At 41.7% G+C, this 16,010-nt stretch overlaps 8 non-coding genes across 8 annotated transcripts; 4 read left to right on the top strand and 4 right to left on the bottom strand.

The window, feature by feature from the left end:
* The first annotated feature begins 3,087 nt into the window (after positions 1–3,087).
* TRNAK-CUU (transfer RNA lysine (anticodon CUU)) lies at positions 3,088–3,160 on the top strand. Its single transcript has one exon. It is a non-coding gene; the product is annotated as a tRNA-Lys (tRNA).
* Positions 3,161–4,208: 1,048 nt separating this feature from the next.
* Positions 4,209–4,281, top strand: TRNAK-CUU (transfer RNA lysine (anticodon CUU)). Its single transcript has one exon. It is a non-coding gene; the product is annotated as a tRNA-Lys (tRNA).
* Positions 4,282–5,102: 821 nt separating this feature from the next.
* Positions 5,103–5,173, bottom strand: TRNAG-GCC (transfer RNA glycine (anticodon GCC)). The gene has a single exon. It is a non-coding gene; the product is annotated as a tRNA-Gly (tRNA).
* A 2,171-nt stretch (positions 5,174–7,344) lies between these two features.
* TRNAG-GCC (transfer RNA glycine (anticodon GCC)) lies at positions 7,345–7,415 on the bottom strand. Its single transcript has one exon. It is a non-coding gene; the product is annotated as a tRNA-Gly (tRNA).
* Positions 7,416–9,813: 2,398 nt separating this feature from the next.
* Positions 9,814–9,886, top strand: TRNAK-CUU (transfer RNA lysine (anticodon CUU)). The gene has a single exon. It is a non-coding gene; the product is annotated as a tRNA-Lys (tRNA).
* An 821-nt stretch (positions 9,887–10,707) lies between these two features.
* On the bottom strand, positions 10,708–10,778 carry TRNAG-GCC (transfer RNA glycine (anticodon GCC)). The gene has a single exon. It is a non-coding gene; the product is annotated as a tRNA-Gly (tRNA).
* Positions 10,779–12,949: 2,171 nt separating this feature from the next.
* Positions 12,950–13,020, bottom strand: TRNAG-GCC (transfer RNA glycine (anticodon GCC)). The gene has a single exon. It is a non-coding gene; the product is annotated as a tRNA-Gly (tRNA).
* Positions 13,021–15,418: 2,398 nt separating this feature from the next.
* Positions 15,419–15,491, top strand: TRNAK-CUU (transfer RNA lysine (anticodon CUU)). Its single transcript has one exon. It is a non-coding gene; the product is annotated as a tRNA-Lys (tRNA).
* The last annotated feature ends 519 nt before the right edge of the window (positions 15,492–16,010 follow it).

The raw sequence follows: 16,010 nt of genomic DNA, 5'->3' as shown, positions 1-16,010 counted from the left end.
CCTAGTTATCTGAGTCAATAGCGGATAAGACTCCAAATCTAAGAGTCATTTGCTTTGAGCACAACATTGGGTGGTGTTTATTCCCTTTTCAGATCCATGCCTCCCTCATAGCAGGCGAGAATTCTACCACTAAACTACAAGATTCTACCACTAAATCATTGTATGTTGAATTCTATATCTGCACCACCAAAATGCAAAGAGCCAGGCACTCTTTAACAAAATATATTGCTGTTTCAGGTGTACATCAGTGGGTGAAACCATGCAGGAATATCAGGATCTACTGAATGTGGAAACTTTGCTTTGGTTTAATAGTGTAGATTGAAGAGCAAGCGTTGCCTTGCCTTGATGCTACAACACTGTAACAAAGCCTGGCCAGCTTTGTCAATAGAAATAAAACTCCCAAGCTAAGAGTCATATGCTTTTAGTACAACATTTGTTTGGTGTTTATTCCCTTTTCAGACCCAGACCTCTCTCTTGGCAGGTGGGAATTCTACCACTTAACCACAAGATTCTAACATTAATTTATTGTATGTGGAATTCTTTACCTGCACCACCAAAATGCAAAGAGCCAGACACTCTTTAACAAAATATACCATAATTTCAGTAAAACTTGAGTACTGCATTGGCCGGGAATCGAACCCGGGCCTCCCACGTGGCAGGCGAGAATTCTACCACTGAACAACCAATGCTTCACATTTTACTTCACGGTTACTTACCCATTTTCCTCAATTTGTGAAACCAAGCATGCATCTCAGTGTACTGAATGTGGTAGCCTAGATCTACTTTAATAGCTTGTAGGGCACTCCTTGGCTTGAGTGGCCTTTTTGTCAAATCACAGTAACCAAGCCTGGCTAGCTCAGTCGGTAGAGCATGAGACTCTTAATCTCAGGGTCATGGGTTCGAGCCCCACATTGGGCGATGTTTTTTCCCAGAATTCTACAGGCGAGATCTCTGTCACTACACAACCAAACGTGTTTTATTTGAAACTTAAAAGAGGTGTACATCAGTGTGTGAAACCAAGCAGGAATCTCAGGATCTACTAAATGTGGAAACCTTGCTTTGGTTTTATAAATTGAAGGGCAATCCTTGCCTTGCCATGATGCCATAACACTGTAAAAAAGCCTAGCTATCTGAGTCAATAGCGAATAAGACTCCAAATCTAAGAGTCATTTGCTTTGAGCACAACATTGGGTGGTGTTTATTCCCTTTTCAGATCCATGCCTCCCTCATGGCAGGCGAGAATTCTACCACTAAACCACAAGATTCTACCACTAAATCATTGTATGTTAAATTCTATACCTGCACCACCAAAATGCAAAGAGCCAGGCACTCTTTAACAAAATATATCGCTGTTTCAGGTGTACATCAGTGGGTGAAACCATGCAGGAATATCAGGATCTACTGAATGTGGAAACTTTGCTTTGGTTTAATAGTGTAGATTGAAGAGCAAGCGTTGCCTTGCCTTGATGCTACAACACTGTAACAAAGCCTGGCCAGCTTAGTCAATAGAAATAAAACTCCCAAGCTAAGAGTCATATGCTTTTAGTACAACATTTGTTTGGTGTTTATTCCCTTTTCAGATCCAGACCTCTCTCTTGGCAGGTGGGAATTCTACCACTAAACCACAAGATTCTACCATTAATTTATTGTATGTGGAATTCTATACCTGCACCACCAAAATGCAAAGAGCCAGACACTCTTTAACAAAATATACCATAATTTCAGTAAAACTTGAGTACTGCATTGGCCGGGAATCAAACCCGGGCCTCCCGCGTGGCAGGCGAGAATTCTACCACTGAACATTCAATGCTTCACATTTTACTTCACGGTTACTTACCCATTTTCCTCAATGTGTGAAACCAAGCATGCATCTCAGTGTACTGAATGTGGTAGCCTAGATCTACTTTAATAGCTTGTATTGCACTCCTTGGCTTGAGTGGCCTTTTTGTCAAATCACAGTAACCAAGCCTGGCTAGTTCAGTCGGTAGAGCATGAGACTCTTAATCTCAGGGTCGTGGGTTCGAGCCCCACGTTGGGCGGTGTTTTTTCCCAGAATTCTACAGGCGAGATCTCTGTCACTACACAACCAAACATGTTTTATTTGAAACTTAAAAGAGGTGTACATCAGTGTGTGAAACCAAGCAGGAATCTCAGGATCTACTAAATGTGGAAACCTTGCTTTGGTTTTATAAATTGAAGGGCAATCCTTGCCTTGCCATGATGCCATAACACTGTAAAAAAGCCTAGCTATCTGAGTCAATAGCGAATAAGACTCCAAATCTAAGAGTCATTTGCTTTGAGCACAACATTGGGTGGTGTTTATTCCCTTTTCAGATCCATGCCTCCCTCATGGCAGGCGAGAATTCTACCACTAAACCACAAGATTCTACCACTAAATCATTGTATGTTAAATTCTATACCTGCACCACCAAAATGCAAAGAGCCAGGCACTCTTTAACAAAATATATCGCTGTTTCAGGTGTACATCAGTGGGTGAAACCATGCAGGAATATCAGGATCTACTGAATGTGGAAACTTTGCTTTGGTTTAATAGTGTAGATTGAAGAGCAAGCGTTGCCTTGCCTTGATGCTACAACACTGTAACAAAGCCTGGCCAGCTTAGTCAATAGAAATAAAAATCCCAAGCTAAGAGTCATATGCTTTTAGTACAACATTTGTTTGGTGTTTATTCCCTTTTCAGATCCAGACCTCTCTCTTGGCAGGTGGGAATTCTACCACTAAACCACAAGATTCTACCATTAATTTATTGTATGTGGAATTCTATACCTGCACCACCAAAAAGCAAAGAGCCAGACACTCTTTAACAAAATATACCATAATTTCAGTAAAACTTGAGTACTGCATTGGCCGGGAATCGAACCCAGGCCTCCTGCGTGGCAGGCGAGAATTCTACCACTGAACAACCAATGCTTCACATTTTACTTCACGGTTACTTACCCATTTTCCTCAATTTGTGAAACCAAGCATGCATCTCAGTGTACTGAATGTGGTAGCCTAGATCTACTTTAATAGCTTGTAGGGCACTCCTTGGCTTGAGTGGCCTTTTTGTCACACAACAGTAACCAAGCCTGGCTAGCTCAGTCGGTAGAGCATGAGACTCTTAATCTCAGGGTCGTGGGTTCGAGCCCCACGTTGGGCGGTGTTTTTTCCCAGAATTCTACAGGCGAGATCTCTGTCACTACACAACCAAACGTGTTTTATTTGAAACTTAAAAGAGGTGTACATCAGTGTGTGAAACCAAGCAGGAATTTCAGGATCTACTAAATGTGGAAACCTAGCTTTGGTTTTATAGATTGAAGGGCAATCCTTGCCTTGCCATGATGCCATAACACTGTAAAAAAGCCTAGTTATCTGAGTCAATAGCGAATAAGACTCCAAATCTAAGAGTCATTTGCTTTGAGCACAACATTGGGTGGTGTTTATTCCCTTTTCAGATCCATGCCTCCCTCATAGCAGGCGAGAATTCTACCACTAAACTACAAGATTCTACCACTAAATCATTGTATGTTGAATTCTATACCTGCACCACCAAAATGCAAAGATCCAGGCACTCTTTAACAAAATATATCGCTGTTTCAGGTGTACATCAGTGGGTGAAACCATGCAGGAATATCAGGATCTACTGAATTTGGAAACTTTGCTTTGGTTTAATAGTGTAGATTGAAGAGCAAGCGTTGCCTTGCCTTGATGCTACAACACTGTAACAAAGCCTGGCCAGCTTAGTGTATAGAAATAAAACTCCCAAGCTAAGAGTCATATGCTTTTAGTACAACATTTGTTTGGTGTTTATTCCCTTTTCAGATCCAGACCTCTCTCTTGGCAGGTGGGAATTCTACCACTTAACCACAAGATTCTAACATTAATTTATTGTATGTGGAATTCTTTACCTGCACCACCAAAATGCAAAGAGCCAGACACTCTTTAACAAAATATACCATAATTTCAGTAAAACTTGAGTACTGCATTGGCCGGGAGTCGAACCCGGGCCTCCCGCGTGGCAGGCGAGAATTCTACCACTGAACAAGCAATCCTTCACATTTTACTTCACGGTTACTTACCCATTTTCCTCAATTTGTGAAACCAAGCATGCATCTCAGTGTACTGAATGTGGTAGCCTAGATCTACTTTAATAGTTTGTAGGTCACACCTTGGCTTGAGTGGCCTTTTTGTCACACAACAGTAACCAAGCCTGGCTAGCTCAGTTGGTAGAGCATGAGACTCTTAATCTCAGGGTCGTGGGTTCGAGCCCCACGTTGGGCGGTGTTTTTTCCCAGAATTCTACAGGCGAGATCTCTGTCACTACACAACCAAACGTGTTTTATTTGAAACTTAAAAGAGGTGTACATCAGTGTGTGAAACCAAGCAGGAATCTCAGGATCTACTAAATGTGGAAACCTAGCTTTGGTTTTATAGATTGAAGGGCAATCCTTGCCTTGCCATGATGCCATAACACTGTAAAAAAGCCTAGTTATCTGAGTCAATAGCGGATAAGACTCCAAATCTAAGAGTCATTTGCTTTGAGCACAACATTGGGTGGTGTTTATTCCCTTTTCAGATCCATGCCTTCCTCATAGCAGGCGAGAATTCTACCACTAAACTACAAGATTCTACCACTAAATCATTGTATGTTGAATTCTATACCTGGACCACCAAAATGCAAAGAGCCAGGCACTCTTTAACAAAATATATTGCTGTTTCAGGTGTACATCAGTGGGTGAAACCATGCAGGAATATCAGGATCTACTGAATGTGGAAACTTTGCTTTGGTTTAATAGTGTAGATTGAAGAGCAAGCGTTGCCTTGCCTTGATGCTACAACACTGTAACAAAGCCTGGCCAGCTTAGTCAATAGAAATAAAACTCCCAAGCTAAGAGTCATATGCTTTTAGTACAACATTTGTTTGGTGTTTATTCCCTTTTCAGACCCAGACCTCTCTCTTGGCAGGTGGGAATTCTACCACTTAACCACAAGATTCTAACATTAATTTATTGTATGTGGAATTCTTTACCTGCTCCACCAAAATGCAAAGAGCCAGACACTCTTTAACAAAATATACCATAATTTCAGTAAAACTTGAGTACTGCATTGGCCGGGAATCGAACCCGGGCCTCCCGCGTGGCAGGCGAGAATTCTACCACTGAACAACCAATGCTTCACATTTTACTTCACGGTTACTTACCCATTTTCCTCAATTTGTGAAACCAAGCATGCATCTCAGTGTACTGAATGTGGTAGCCTAGATCTACTTTAATAGCTTGTAGGGCACTCCTTGGCTTGAGTGGCCTTTTTGTCAAATCACAGTAACCAAGCCTGGCTAGCTCAGTCGGTAGAGCATGAGACTCTTAATCTCAGGGTCATGGGTTCGAGCCCCACATTGGGCGATGTTTTTTCCCAGAATTCTACAGGCGAGATCTCTGTCACTACACAACCAAACGTGTTTTATTTGAAACTTAAAAGAGGTGTCCATCAGTGTGTGAAACCAAGCAGGAATCTCAGGATCTACTAAATGTGGAAACCTTGCTTTGGTTTTATAAATTGAAGGGCAATCCTTGCCTTGCCATGATGCCATAACACTGTAAAAAAGCCTAGCTATCTGAGTCAATAGCGAATAAGACTCCAAATCTAAGAGTCATTTGCTTTGAGCACAACATTGGGTGGTGTTTATTCCCTTTTCAGATCCATGCCTCCCTCATGGCAGGCGAGAATTCTACCACTAAACCACAAGATTCTACCACTAAATCATTGTATGTTAAATTCTATACCTGCACCACCAAAATGCAAAGAGCCAGGCACTCTTTAACAAAATATATCGCTGTTTCAGGTGTACATCAGTGGGTGAAACCATGCAGGAATATCAGGATCTACTGAATGTGGAAACTTTGCTTTGGTTTAATAGTGTAGATTGAAGAGCAAGCGTTGCCTTGCCTTGATGCTACAACACTGTAACAAAGCCTGGCCAGCTTAGTCAATAGAAATAAAACTCCCAAGCTAAGAGTCATATGCTTTTAGTACAACATTTGTTTGGTGTTTATTCCCTTTTCAGATCCAGACCTCTCTCTTGGCAGGTGGGAATTCTACCACTAAACCACAAGATTCTACCATTAATTTATTGTATGTGGAATTCTATACCTGCACCACCAAAATGCAAAGAGCCAGACACTCTTTAACAAAATATACCATAATTTCAGTAAAACTTGAGTACTGCATTGGCCGGGAATCGAACCCGGGCCTCCCGCGTGGCAGGCGAGAATTCTACCACTGAACATTCAATGCTTCACATTTTACTTCACGGTTACTTACCCATTTTCCTCAATGTGTGAAACCAAGCATGGATCTCAGTGTACTGAATGTGGTAGCCTAGATCTACTTTAATAGCTTGTATTGCACTCCTTGGCTTGAGTGGCCTTTTTGTCAAATCACAGTAACCAAGCCTGGCTAGCTCAGTCGGTAGAGCATGAGACTCTTAATCTCAGGGTCGTGGGTTCGAGCCCTACGTTGGGCGGTGTTTTTTCCCAGAATTCTACAGGCGAGATCTCTGTCACTACACAACCAAACATGTTTTATTTGAAACTTAAAAGAGGTGTACATCAGTGTGTGAAACCAAGCAGGAATCTCAGGATCTACTAAATGTGGAAACCTTGCTTTGGTTTTATAAATTGAAGGGCAATCCTTGCCTTGCCATGATGCCATAACACTGTAAAAAAGCCTAGCTATCTGAGTCAATAGCGAATAAGACTCCAAATCTAAGAGTCATTTGCTTTGAGCACAACATTGGGTGGTGTTTATTCCCTTTTCAGATCCATGCCTCCCTCATGGCAGGCGAGAATTCTACCACTAAACCACAAGATTCTACCACTAAATCATTGTATGTTAAATTCTATACCTGCACCACCAAAATGCAAAGAGCCAGGCACTCTTTAACAAAATATATCGCTGTTTCAGGTGTACATCAGTGGGTGAAACCATGCAGGAATATCAGGATCTACTGAATGTGGAAACTTTGCTTTGGTTTAATAGTGTAGATTGAAGAGCAAGCGTTGCCTTGCCTTGATGCTACAACACTGTAACAAAGCCTGGCCAGCTTAGTCAATAGAAATAAAACTCCCAAGCTAAGAGTCATATGCTTTTAGTACAACATTTGTTTGGTGTTTATTCCCTTTTCAGATCCAGACCTCTCTCTTGGCAGGTGGGAATTCTACCACTAAACCACAAGATTCTAACATTAATTTATTGTATGTGGAATTCTATACCTGCACCACCAAAATGCAAAGAGCCAGCCACTCTTTAACAAAATATACCATAATTTCAGTAAAACTTCAGTACTGCATTGGCCGGGAATCGAACCCGGGCCTCCCGCGTGGCAGGCGAGAATTCTACCACTGAACAACCAATGCTTCACATTTTACTTTAAGGTTACTTACCCATTTTCCTCAATGTGTGAAACCAAGCATGCATCTCAGTGTACTGAATGTGGTAGCCTAGATCTACTTTAATAGCTTGTAGGGCACTCCTTGGCTTGAGTGGCCTTTTTGTCACATCACAGTAACCAAGCCTGGCTAGCTCAGTCGGTAGAGCATGAGACTCTTAATCTCAGGGTTGTGGGTTCGAGCCCCACGTTGGGCGGTGTTTTTTCCCAGAATTCTACAGGCGAGATCTCTGTCACTACACAACCAAACGTGTTTTATTTGAAACTTAAAAGAGGTGTACATCAGTGTGTGAAACCAAGCGGGAATCTCAGGATCTACTAAATGTGGAAACCTTGCTTTGGTTTTATAAATTGAAGGGCAATCCTTGCCTTGCCATGATGCCATAACACTGTAAAAAAGCCTAGCTATCTGAGTCAATAGCGAATAAGACTCCAAATCTAAGAGTCATTTGCTTTGAGCACAACATTGGGTGGTGTTTATTCCCTTTTCAGATCCATGCCTCCCTCATGGCAGGCGAGAATTCTACCACTAAACCACAAGATTCTACGACTAAATCATTGTATGTTGAATTCTATGCCTGCACCACCAAAATGCAAAGAGCCATGCACTATTTAACAAAATATATCGCTGTTTCAGGTGTACATCAGTGGGTGAAACCATGCAGGAATATCAGGATCTACTGAATGTGGAAACTTTGCTTTGGTTTAATAGTGTAGATTGAAGAGCAAGCGTTGCCTTGCCTTGATGCTACAACACTGTAACAAAGCCTGGCCAGCTTAGTCAATAGAAATAAAACTCCCAAGCTAAGAGTCATATGCTTTTAGTACAACATTTGTTTGGTGTTTATTCCCTTTTCAGATCCAGACCTCTCTCTTGGCAGGTGGGAATTCTACCACTAAACCACAAGATTCTACCATTAATTTATTGTATGTGGAATTCTATACCTGCACCACCAAAATGCAAAGAGCCAGCCACTATTTAACAAAATATACCATAATTTCAGTAAAACTTGAGTACTGCATTGGCCAGGAATCGAACCCGGGCCTCCCGCGTGGAAGGCGAGATTTCTACCACTGAAAAACCAATGCTTCACATTTTACTTCACGGTTACTTACCCATTTTCCTCAATGTGTGAAACCAAGCATGCATCTCAGTGTACTGAATGTGGTAGCCTAGATCTACTTTAATAGCTTGTATTGCACTCCTTGGCTTGAGTGGCCTTTTTGTCAAATCACAGTAACCAAGCCTGGCTAGCTCAGTCGGTAGAGCATGAGACTCTTAATCTCAGGGTCGTGGGTTCGAGCCCCACGTTGGGAGGTGTTTTTTCCCAGAATTCTACAGGCGAGATCTCTGTCACTACACAACCAAACATGTTTTATTTGAAACTTAAAAGAGGTGTACATCAGTGTGTGAAACCAAGCAGGAATCTCAGGATCTACTAAATGTGGAAACCTTGCTTTGGTTTTATAAATTGAAGGGCAATCCTTGCCTTGCCATGATGCCATAACACTGTAAAAAAGCCTAGCTATCTGAGTCAATAGCGAATAAGACTCCAAATCTAAGAGTCATTTGCTTTGAGCACAACATTGGGTGGTGTTTATTCCCTTTTCAGATCCATGCCTCCCTCATGGCAGGCGAGAATTCTACCACTAAACTACAAGATTCTACCACTAAATCATTGTATGTTGAATTCTATACCTGCACCACCAAAATGCAAAGAGCCAGGCACTCTTTAACAAAATATATTGCTGTTTCAGGTGTACATCAGTGGGTGAAACCATGCAGGAATATCAGGATCTACTGAATGTGGAAACTTTGCTTTGGTTTAATAGTGTAGATTGAAGAGCAAGCGTTGCCTTGCCTTGATGCTACAACACTGTAACAAAGCCTGGCCAGCTTAGTCAATAGAAATAAAACTCCCAAGCTAAGAGTCATATGCTTTTAGTACAACATTTGTTTGGTGTTTATTCCCTTTTCAGATCCAGACCTCTCTCTTGGCAGGTGGGAATTCTACCACTTAACCACAAGATTCTAACATTAATTTATTGTATGTGGAATTCTTTACCTGCACCACCAAAATGCAAAGAGCCAGACACTCTTTAACAAAATATACCATAATTTCAGTAAAACTTGAGTACTGCATTGGCCGGGAATCGAACCCGGGCCTCCCGCGTGGCAGGCGAGAATTCTACCACTGAACAAGCAATGCTTCACATTTTACTTCACGTTTACTTACCCATTTTCCTCAATTTGTGAAACCAAGCATGCATCTCAGTGTACTGAATGTGGTAGCCTAGATCTACTTTAATAGTTTGTAGGGCACTCCTTGGCTTGAGTGGCCTTTTTGTCACACAACAGTAACCAAGCCTGGCTAGCTCAGTTGGTAGAGCATGAGACTCTTAATCTCAGGGTCGTGGGTTCGAGCCCCACGTTGGGCGGTGTTTTTTCCCAGAATTCTACAGGCGAGATCTCTGTCACTACACAACCAAACGTGTTTTATTTGAAACTTAAAAGATGTGTACATCAGTGTGTGAAACCAAGCAGGAATCTCAGGATCTACTAAATGTGGAAACCTAGCTTTGGTTTTATAGATTGAAGGGCAATCCTTGCCTTGCCATGATGCCATAACACTGTAAAAAAGCCTAGTTATCTGAGTCAATAGCGGATAAGACTCCAAATCTAAGAGTCATTTGCTTTGAGCACAACATTGGGTGGTGTTTATTCCCTTTTCAGATCCATGCCTCCCTCATAGCAGGCGAGAATTCTACCACTAAACTACAAGATTCTACCACTAAATCATTGTATGTTGAATTCTATATCTGCACCACCAAAATGCAAAGAGCCAGGCACTCTTTAACAAAATATATTGCTGTTTCAGGTGTACATCAGTGGGTGAAACCATGCAGGAATATCAGGATCTACTGAATGTGGAAACTTTGCTTTGGTTTAATAGTGTAGATTGAAGAGCAAGCGTTGCCTTGCCTTGATGCTACAACACTGTAACAAAGCCTGGCCAGCTTAGTCAATAGAAATAAAACTCCCAAGCTAAGAGTCATATGCTTTTAGTACAACATTTGTTTGGTGTTTATTCCCTTTTCAGACCCAGACCTCTCTCTTGGCAGGTGGGAATTCTACCACTTAACCACAAGATTCTAACATTAATTTATTGTATGTGGAATTCTTTACCTGCACCACCAAAATGCAAAGAGCCAGACACTCTTTAACAAAATATACCATAATTTCAGTAAAACTTGAGTACTGCATTGGCCGGGAATCGAACCCGGGCCTCCCGCGTGGCAGGCGAGAATTCTACCACTGAACAACCAATGCTTCACATTTTACTTCACGGTTACTTACCCATTTTCCTCAATTTGTGAAACCAAGCATGCATCTCAGTGTACTGAATGTGGTAGCCTAGATCTACTTTAATAGCTTGTAGGGCACTCCTTGGCTTGAGTGGCCTTTTTGTCAAATCACAGTAACCAAGCCTGGCTAGCTCAGTCGGTAGAGCATGAGACTCTTAATCTCAGGGTCATGGGTTCGAGCCCCACATTGGGCGATGTTTTTTCCCAGAATTCTACAGGCGAGATCTCTGTCACTACACAACCAAACGTGTTTTATTTGAAACTTAAAAGAGGTGTACATCAGTGTGTGAAACCAAGCAGGAATCTCAGGATCTACTAAATGTGGAAACCTTGCTTTGGTTTTATAAATTGAAGGGCAATCCTTGCCTTGCCATGATGCCATAACACTGTAAAAAAGCCTAGCTATCTGAGTCAATAGCGAATAAGACTCCAAATCTAAGAGTCATTTGCTTTGAGCACAACATTGGGTGGTGTTTATTCCCTTTTCAGATCCATGCCTCCCTCATGGCAGGCGAGAATTCTACCACTAAACCACAAGATTCTACCACTAAATCATTGTATGTTAAATTCTATACCTGCACCACCAAAATGCAAAGAGCCAGGCACTCTTTAACAAAATATATCGCTGTTTCAGGTGTACATCAGTGGGTGAAACCATGCAGGAATATCAGGATCTACTGAATGTGGAAACTTTGCTTTGGTTTAATAGTGTAGATTGAAGAGCAAGCGTTGCCTTGCCTTGATGCTACAACACTGTAACAAAGCCTGGCCAGCTTAGTCAATAGAAATAAAACTCCCAAGCTAAGAGTCATATGCTTTTAGTACAACATTTGTTTGGTGTTTATTCCCTTTTCAGATCCAGACCTCTCTCTTGGCAGGTGGGAATTCTACCACTAAACCACAAGATTCTACCATTAATTTATTGTATGTGGAATTCTATACCTGCACCACCAAAATGCAAAGAGCCAGACACTCTTTAACAAAATATACCATAATTTCAGTAAAACTTGAGTACTGCATTGGCCGGGAATCAAACCCGGGCCTCCCACGTGGCAGGCGAGAATTCTACCACTGAACATTCAATGCTTCACATTTTACTTCACGGTTACTTACCCATTTTCCTCAATGTGTGAAACCAAGCATGGATCTCAGTGTACTGAATGTGGTAGCCTAGATCTACTTTAATAGCTTGTATTGCACTCCTTGGCTTGAGTGGCCTTTTTGTCAAATCACAGTAACCAAGCCTGGCTAGCTCAGTCGGTAGAGCATGAGACTCTTAATCTCAGGGTCGTGGGTTCGAGCCCTACGTTGGGCGGTGTTTTTTCCCAGAATTCTACAGGCGAGATCTCTGTCACTACACAACCAAACATGTTTTATTTGAAACTTAAAAGAGGTGTACATCAGTGTGTGAAACCAAGCAGGAATCTCAGGATCTACTAAATGTGGAAACCTTGCTTTGGTTTTATAAATTGAAGGGCAATCCTTGCCTTGCCATGATGCCATAACACTGTAAAAAAGCCTAGCTATCTGAGTCAATAGCGAATAAGACTCCAAATCTAAGAGTCATTTGCTTTGAGCACAACATTGGGTGGTGTTTATTCCCTTTTCAGATCCATGCCTCCCTCATGGCAGGCGAGAATTCTACCACTAAACCACAAGATTCTACCACTAAATCATTGTATGTTAAATTCTATACCTGCACCACCAAAATGCAAAGAGCCAGGCACTCTTTAACAAAATATATCGCTGTTTCAGGTGTACATCAGTGGGTGAAACCATGCAGGAATATCAGGATCTACTGAATGTGGAAACTTTGCTTTGGTTTAATAGTGTAGATTGAAGAGCAAGCGTTGCCTTGCCTTGATGCTACAACACTGTAACAAAGCCTGGCCAGCTTAGTCAATAGAAATAAAACTCCCAAGCTAAGAGTCATATGCTTTTAGTACAACATTTGTTTGGTGTTTATTCCCTTTTCAGATCCAGACCTCTCTCTTGGCAGGTGGGAATTCTACCACTAAACCACAAGATTCTAACATTAATTTATTGTATGTGGAATTCTATACCTGCACCACCAAAATGCAAAGAGCCAGCCACTCTTTAACAAAATATACCATAATTTCAGTAAAACTTCAGTACTGCATTGGCCGGGAATCGAACCCGGGCCTCCCGCGTGGCAGGCGAGAATTCTACCACTGAACAACCAATGCTTCACATTTTACTTTAAGGTTACTTACCCATTTTCCTCAATGTGTGAAACCAAGCATGCATCTCAGTGTACTGAATGTGGTAGCCTAGATCTACTTTAATAGCTTGTAGGGCACTCCTTGGCTTGAGTGGCCTTTTTGTCACATCACAGTAACCAAGCCTGGCTAGCTCAGTCGGTAGAGCATGAGACTCTTAATCTCAGGGTTGTGGGTTCGAGCCCCACGTTGGGCGGTGTTTTTTCCCAGAATTCTACAGGCGAGATCTCTGTCACTACACAACCAAACGTGTTTTATTTGAAACTTAAAAGAGGTGTACATCAGTGTGTGAAACCAAGCGGGAATCTCAGGATCTACTAAATGTGGAAACCTTGCTTTGGTTTTATAAATTGAAGGGCAATCCTTGCCTTGCCATGATGCCATAACACTGTAAAAAAGCCTAGCTATCTGAGTCAATAGCGAATAAGACTCCAAATCTAAGAGTCATTTGCTTTGAGCACAACATTGGGTGGTGTTTATTCCCTTTTCAGATCCATGCCTCCCTCATGGCAGGCGAGAATTCTACCACTAAACCACAAGATTCTACGACTAAATCATTGTATGTTGAATTCTATGCCTGCACCACCAAAATGCAAAGAGCCATGCACTATTTAACAAAATATATCGCTGTTTCAGGTGTACATCAGTGGGTGAAACCATGCAGGAATATCAGGATCTACTGAATGTGGAAACTTTGCTTTGGTTTAATAGTGTAGATTGAAGAGCAAGCGTTGCCTTGCCTTGATGCTACAACACTGTAACAAAGCCTGGCCAGCTTAGTCAATAGAAATAAAACTCCCAAGCTAAGAGTCATATGCTTTTAGTACAACATTTGTTTGGTGTTTATTCCCTTTTCAGATCCAGACCTCTCTCTTGGCAGGTGGGAATTCTACCACTAAACCACAAGATTCTACCATTAATTTATTGTATGTGGAATTCTATACCTGCACCACCAAAATGCAAAGAGCCAGCCACTATTTAACAAAATATACCATAATTTCAGTAAAACTTGAGTACTGCATTGGCCAGGAATCGAACCCGGGCCTCCCGCGTGGAAGGCGAGATTTCTACCACTGAAAAACCAATGCTTCACATTTTACTTCACGGTTACTTACCCATTTTCCTCAATGTGTGAAACCAAGCATGCATCTCAGTGTACTGAATGTGGTAGCCTAGATCTACTTTAATAGCTTGTATTGCACTCCTTGGCTTGAGTGGCCTTTTTGTCAAATCACAGTAACCAAGCCTGGCTAGCTCAGTCGGTAGAGCATGAGACTCTTAATCTCAGGGTCGTGGGTTCGAGCCCCACGTTGGGAGGTGTTTTTTCCCAGAATTCTACAGGCGAGATCTCTGTCACTACACAACCAAACATGTTTTATTTGAAACTTAAAAGAGGTGTACATCAGTGTGTGAAACCAAGCAGGAATCTCAGGATCTACTAAATGTGGAAACCTTGCTTTGGTTTTATAAATTGAAGGGCAATCCTTGCCTTGCCATGATGCCATAACACTGTAAAAAAGCCTAGCTATCTGAGTCAATAGCGAATAAGACTCCAAATCTAAGAGTCATTTGCTTTGAGCACAACATTGGGTGGTGTTTATTCCCTTTTCAGATCCATGCCTCCCTCATGGCAGGCGAGAATTCTACCACTAAACTACAAGATTCTACCACTAAATCATTGTATGTTGAATTCTATACCTGCACCACCAAAATGCAAAGAGCCAGGCACTCTTTAACAAAATATATTGCTGTTTCAGGTGTACATCAGTGGGTGAAACCATGCAGGAATATCAGGATCTACTGAATGTGGAAACTTTGCTTTGGTTTAATAGTGTAGATTGAAGAGCAAGCGTTGCCTTGCCTTGATGCTACAACACTGTAACAAAGCCTGGCCAGCTTAGTCAATAGAAATAAAACTCCCAAGCTAAGAGTCATATGCTTTTAGTACAACATTTGTTTGGTGTTTATTCCCTTTTCAGATCCAGACCTCTCTCTTGGCAGGTGGGAATTCTACCACTTAACCACAAGATTCTAACATTAATTTATTGTATGTGGAATTCTTTACCTGCACCACCAAAATGCAAAGAGCCAGACACTCTTTAACAAAATATACCATAATTTCAGTAAAACTTGAGTACTGCATTGGCCGGGAATCGAACCCGGGCCTCCCGCGTGGCAGGCGAGAATTCTACCACTGAACAAGCAATGCTTCACATTTTACTTCACGTTTACTTACCCATTTTCCTCAATTTGTGAAACCAAGCATGCATCTCAGTGTACTGAATGTGGTAGCCTAGATCTACTTTAATAGTTTGTAGGGCACTCCTTGGCTTGAGTGGCCTTTTTGTCACACAACAGTAACCAAGCCTGGCTAGCTCAGTTGGTAGAGCATGAGACTCTTAATCTCAGGGTCGTGGGTTCGAGCCCCACGTTGGGCGGTGTTTTTTCCCAGAATTCTACAGGCGAGATCTCTGTCACTACACAACCAAACGTGTTTTATTTGAAACTTAAAAGATGTGTACATCAGTGTGTGAAACCAAGCAGGAATCTCAGGATCTACTAAATGTGGAAACCTAGCTTTGGTTTTATAGATTGAAGGGCAATCCTTGCCTTGCCATGATGCCATAACACTGTAAAAAAGCCTAGTTATCTGAGTCAATAGCGGATAAGACTCCAAATCTAAGAGTCATTTGCTTTGAGCACAACATTGGGTGGTGTTTATTCCCTTTTCAGATCCATGCCTCCCTCATAGCAGGCGAGAATTCTACCACTAAACTACAAGATTCTACCACTAAATCATTGTATGTTGAATTCTATATCTGCACCACCAAAATGCAAAGAGCCAGGCACTCTTTAACAAAATATATTGCTGTTTCAGGTGTACATCAGTGGGTGAAACCATGCAGGAATATCAGGATCTACTGAATGTGGAAACTTTGCTTTGGTTTAATAGTGTA

This window comes from Crinia signifera, chromosome 3 (assembly GCF_055691185.1).
Source record: "Crinia signifera chromosome 3, ASM5569118v1, whole genome shotgun sequence".
In the NCBI taxonomy this organism is placed as follows: domain Eukaryota; kingdom Metazoa; phylum Chordata; class Amphibia; order Anura; family Myobatrachidae; genus Crinia; species Crinia signifera.
The sequence above is the reverse complement of the archived record's forward strand: the minus strand, read 5'-3'. Positions and strand labels throughout refer to the sequence as shown.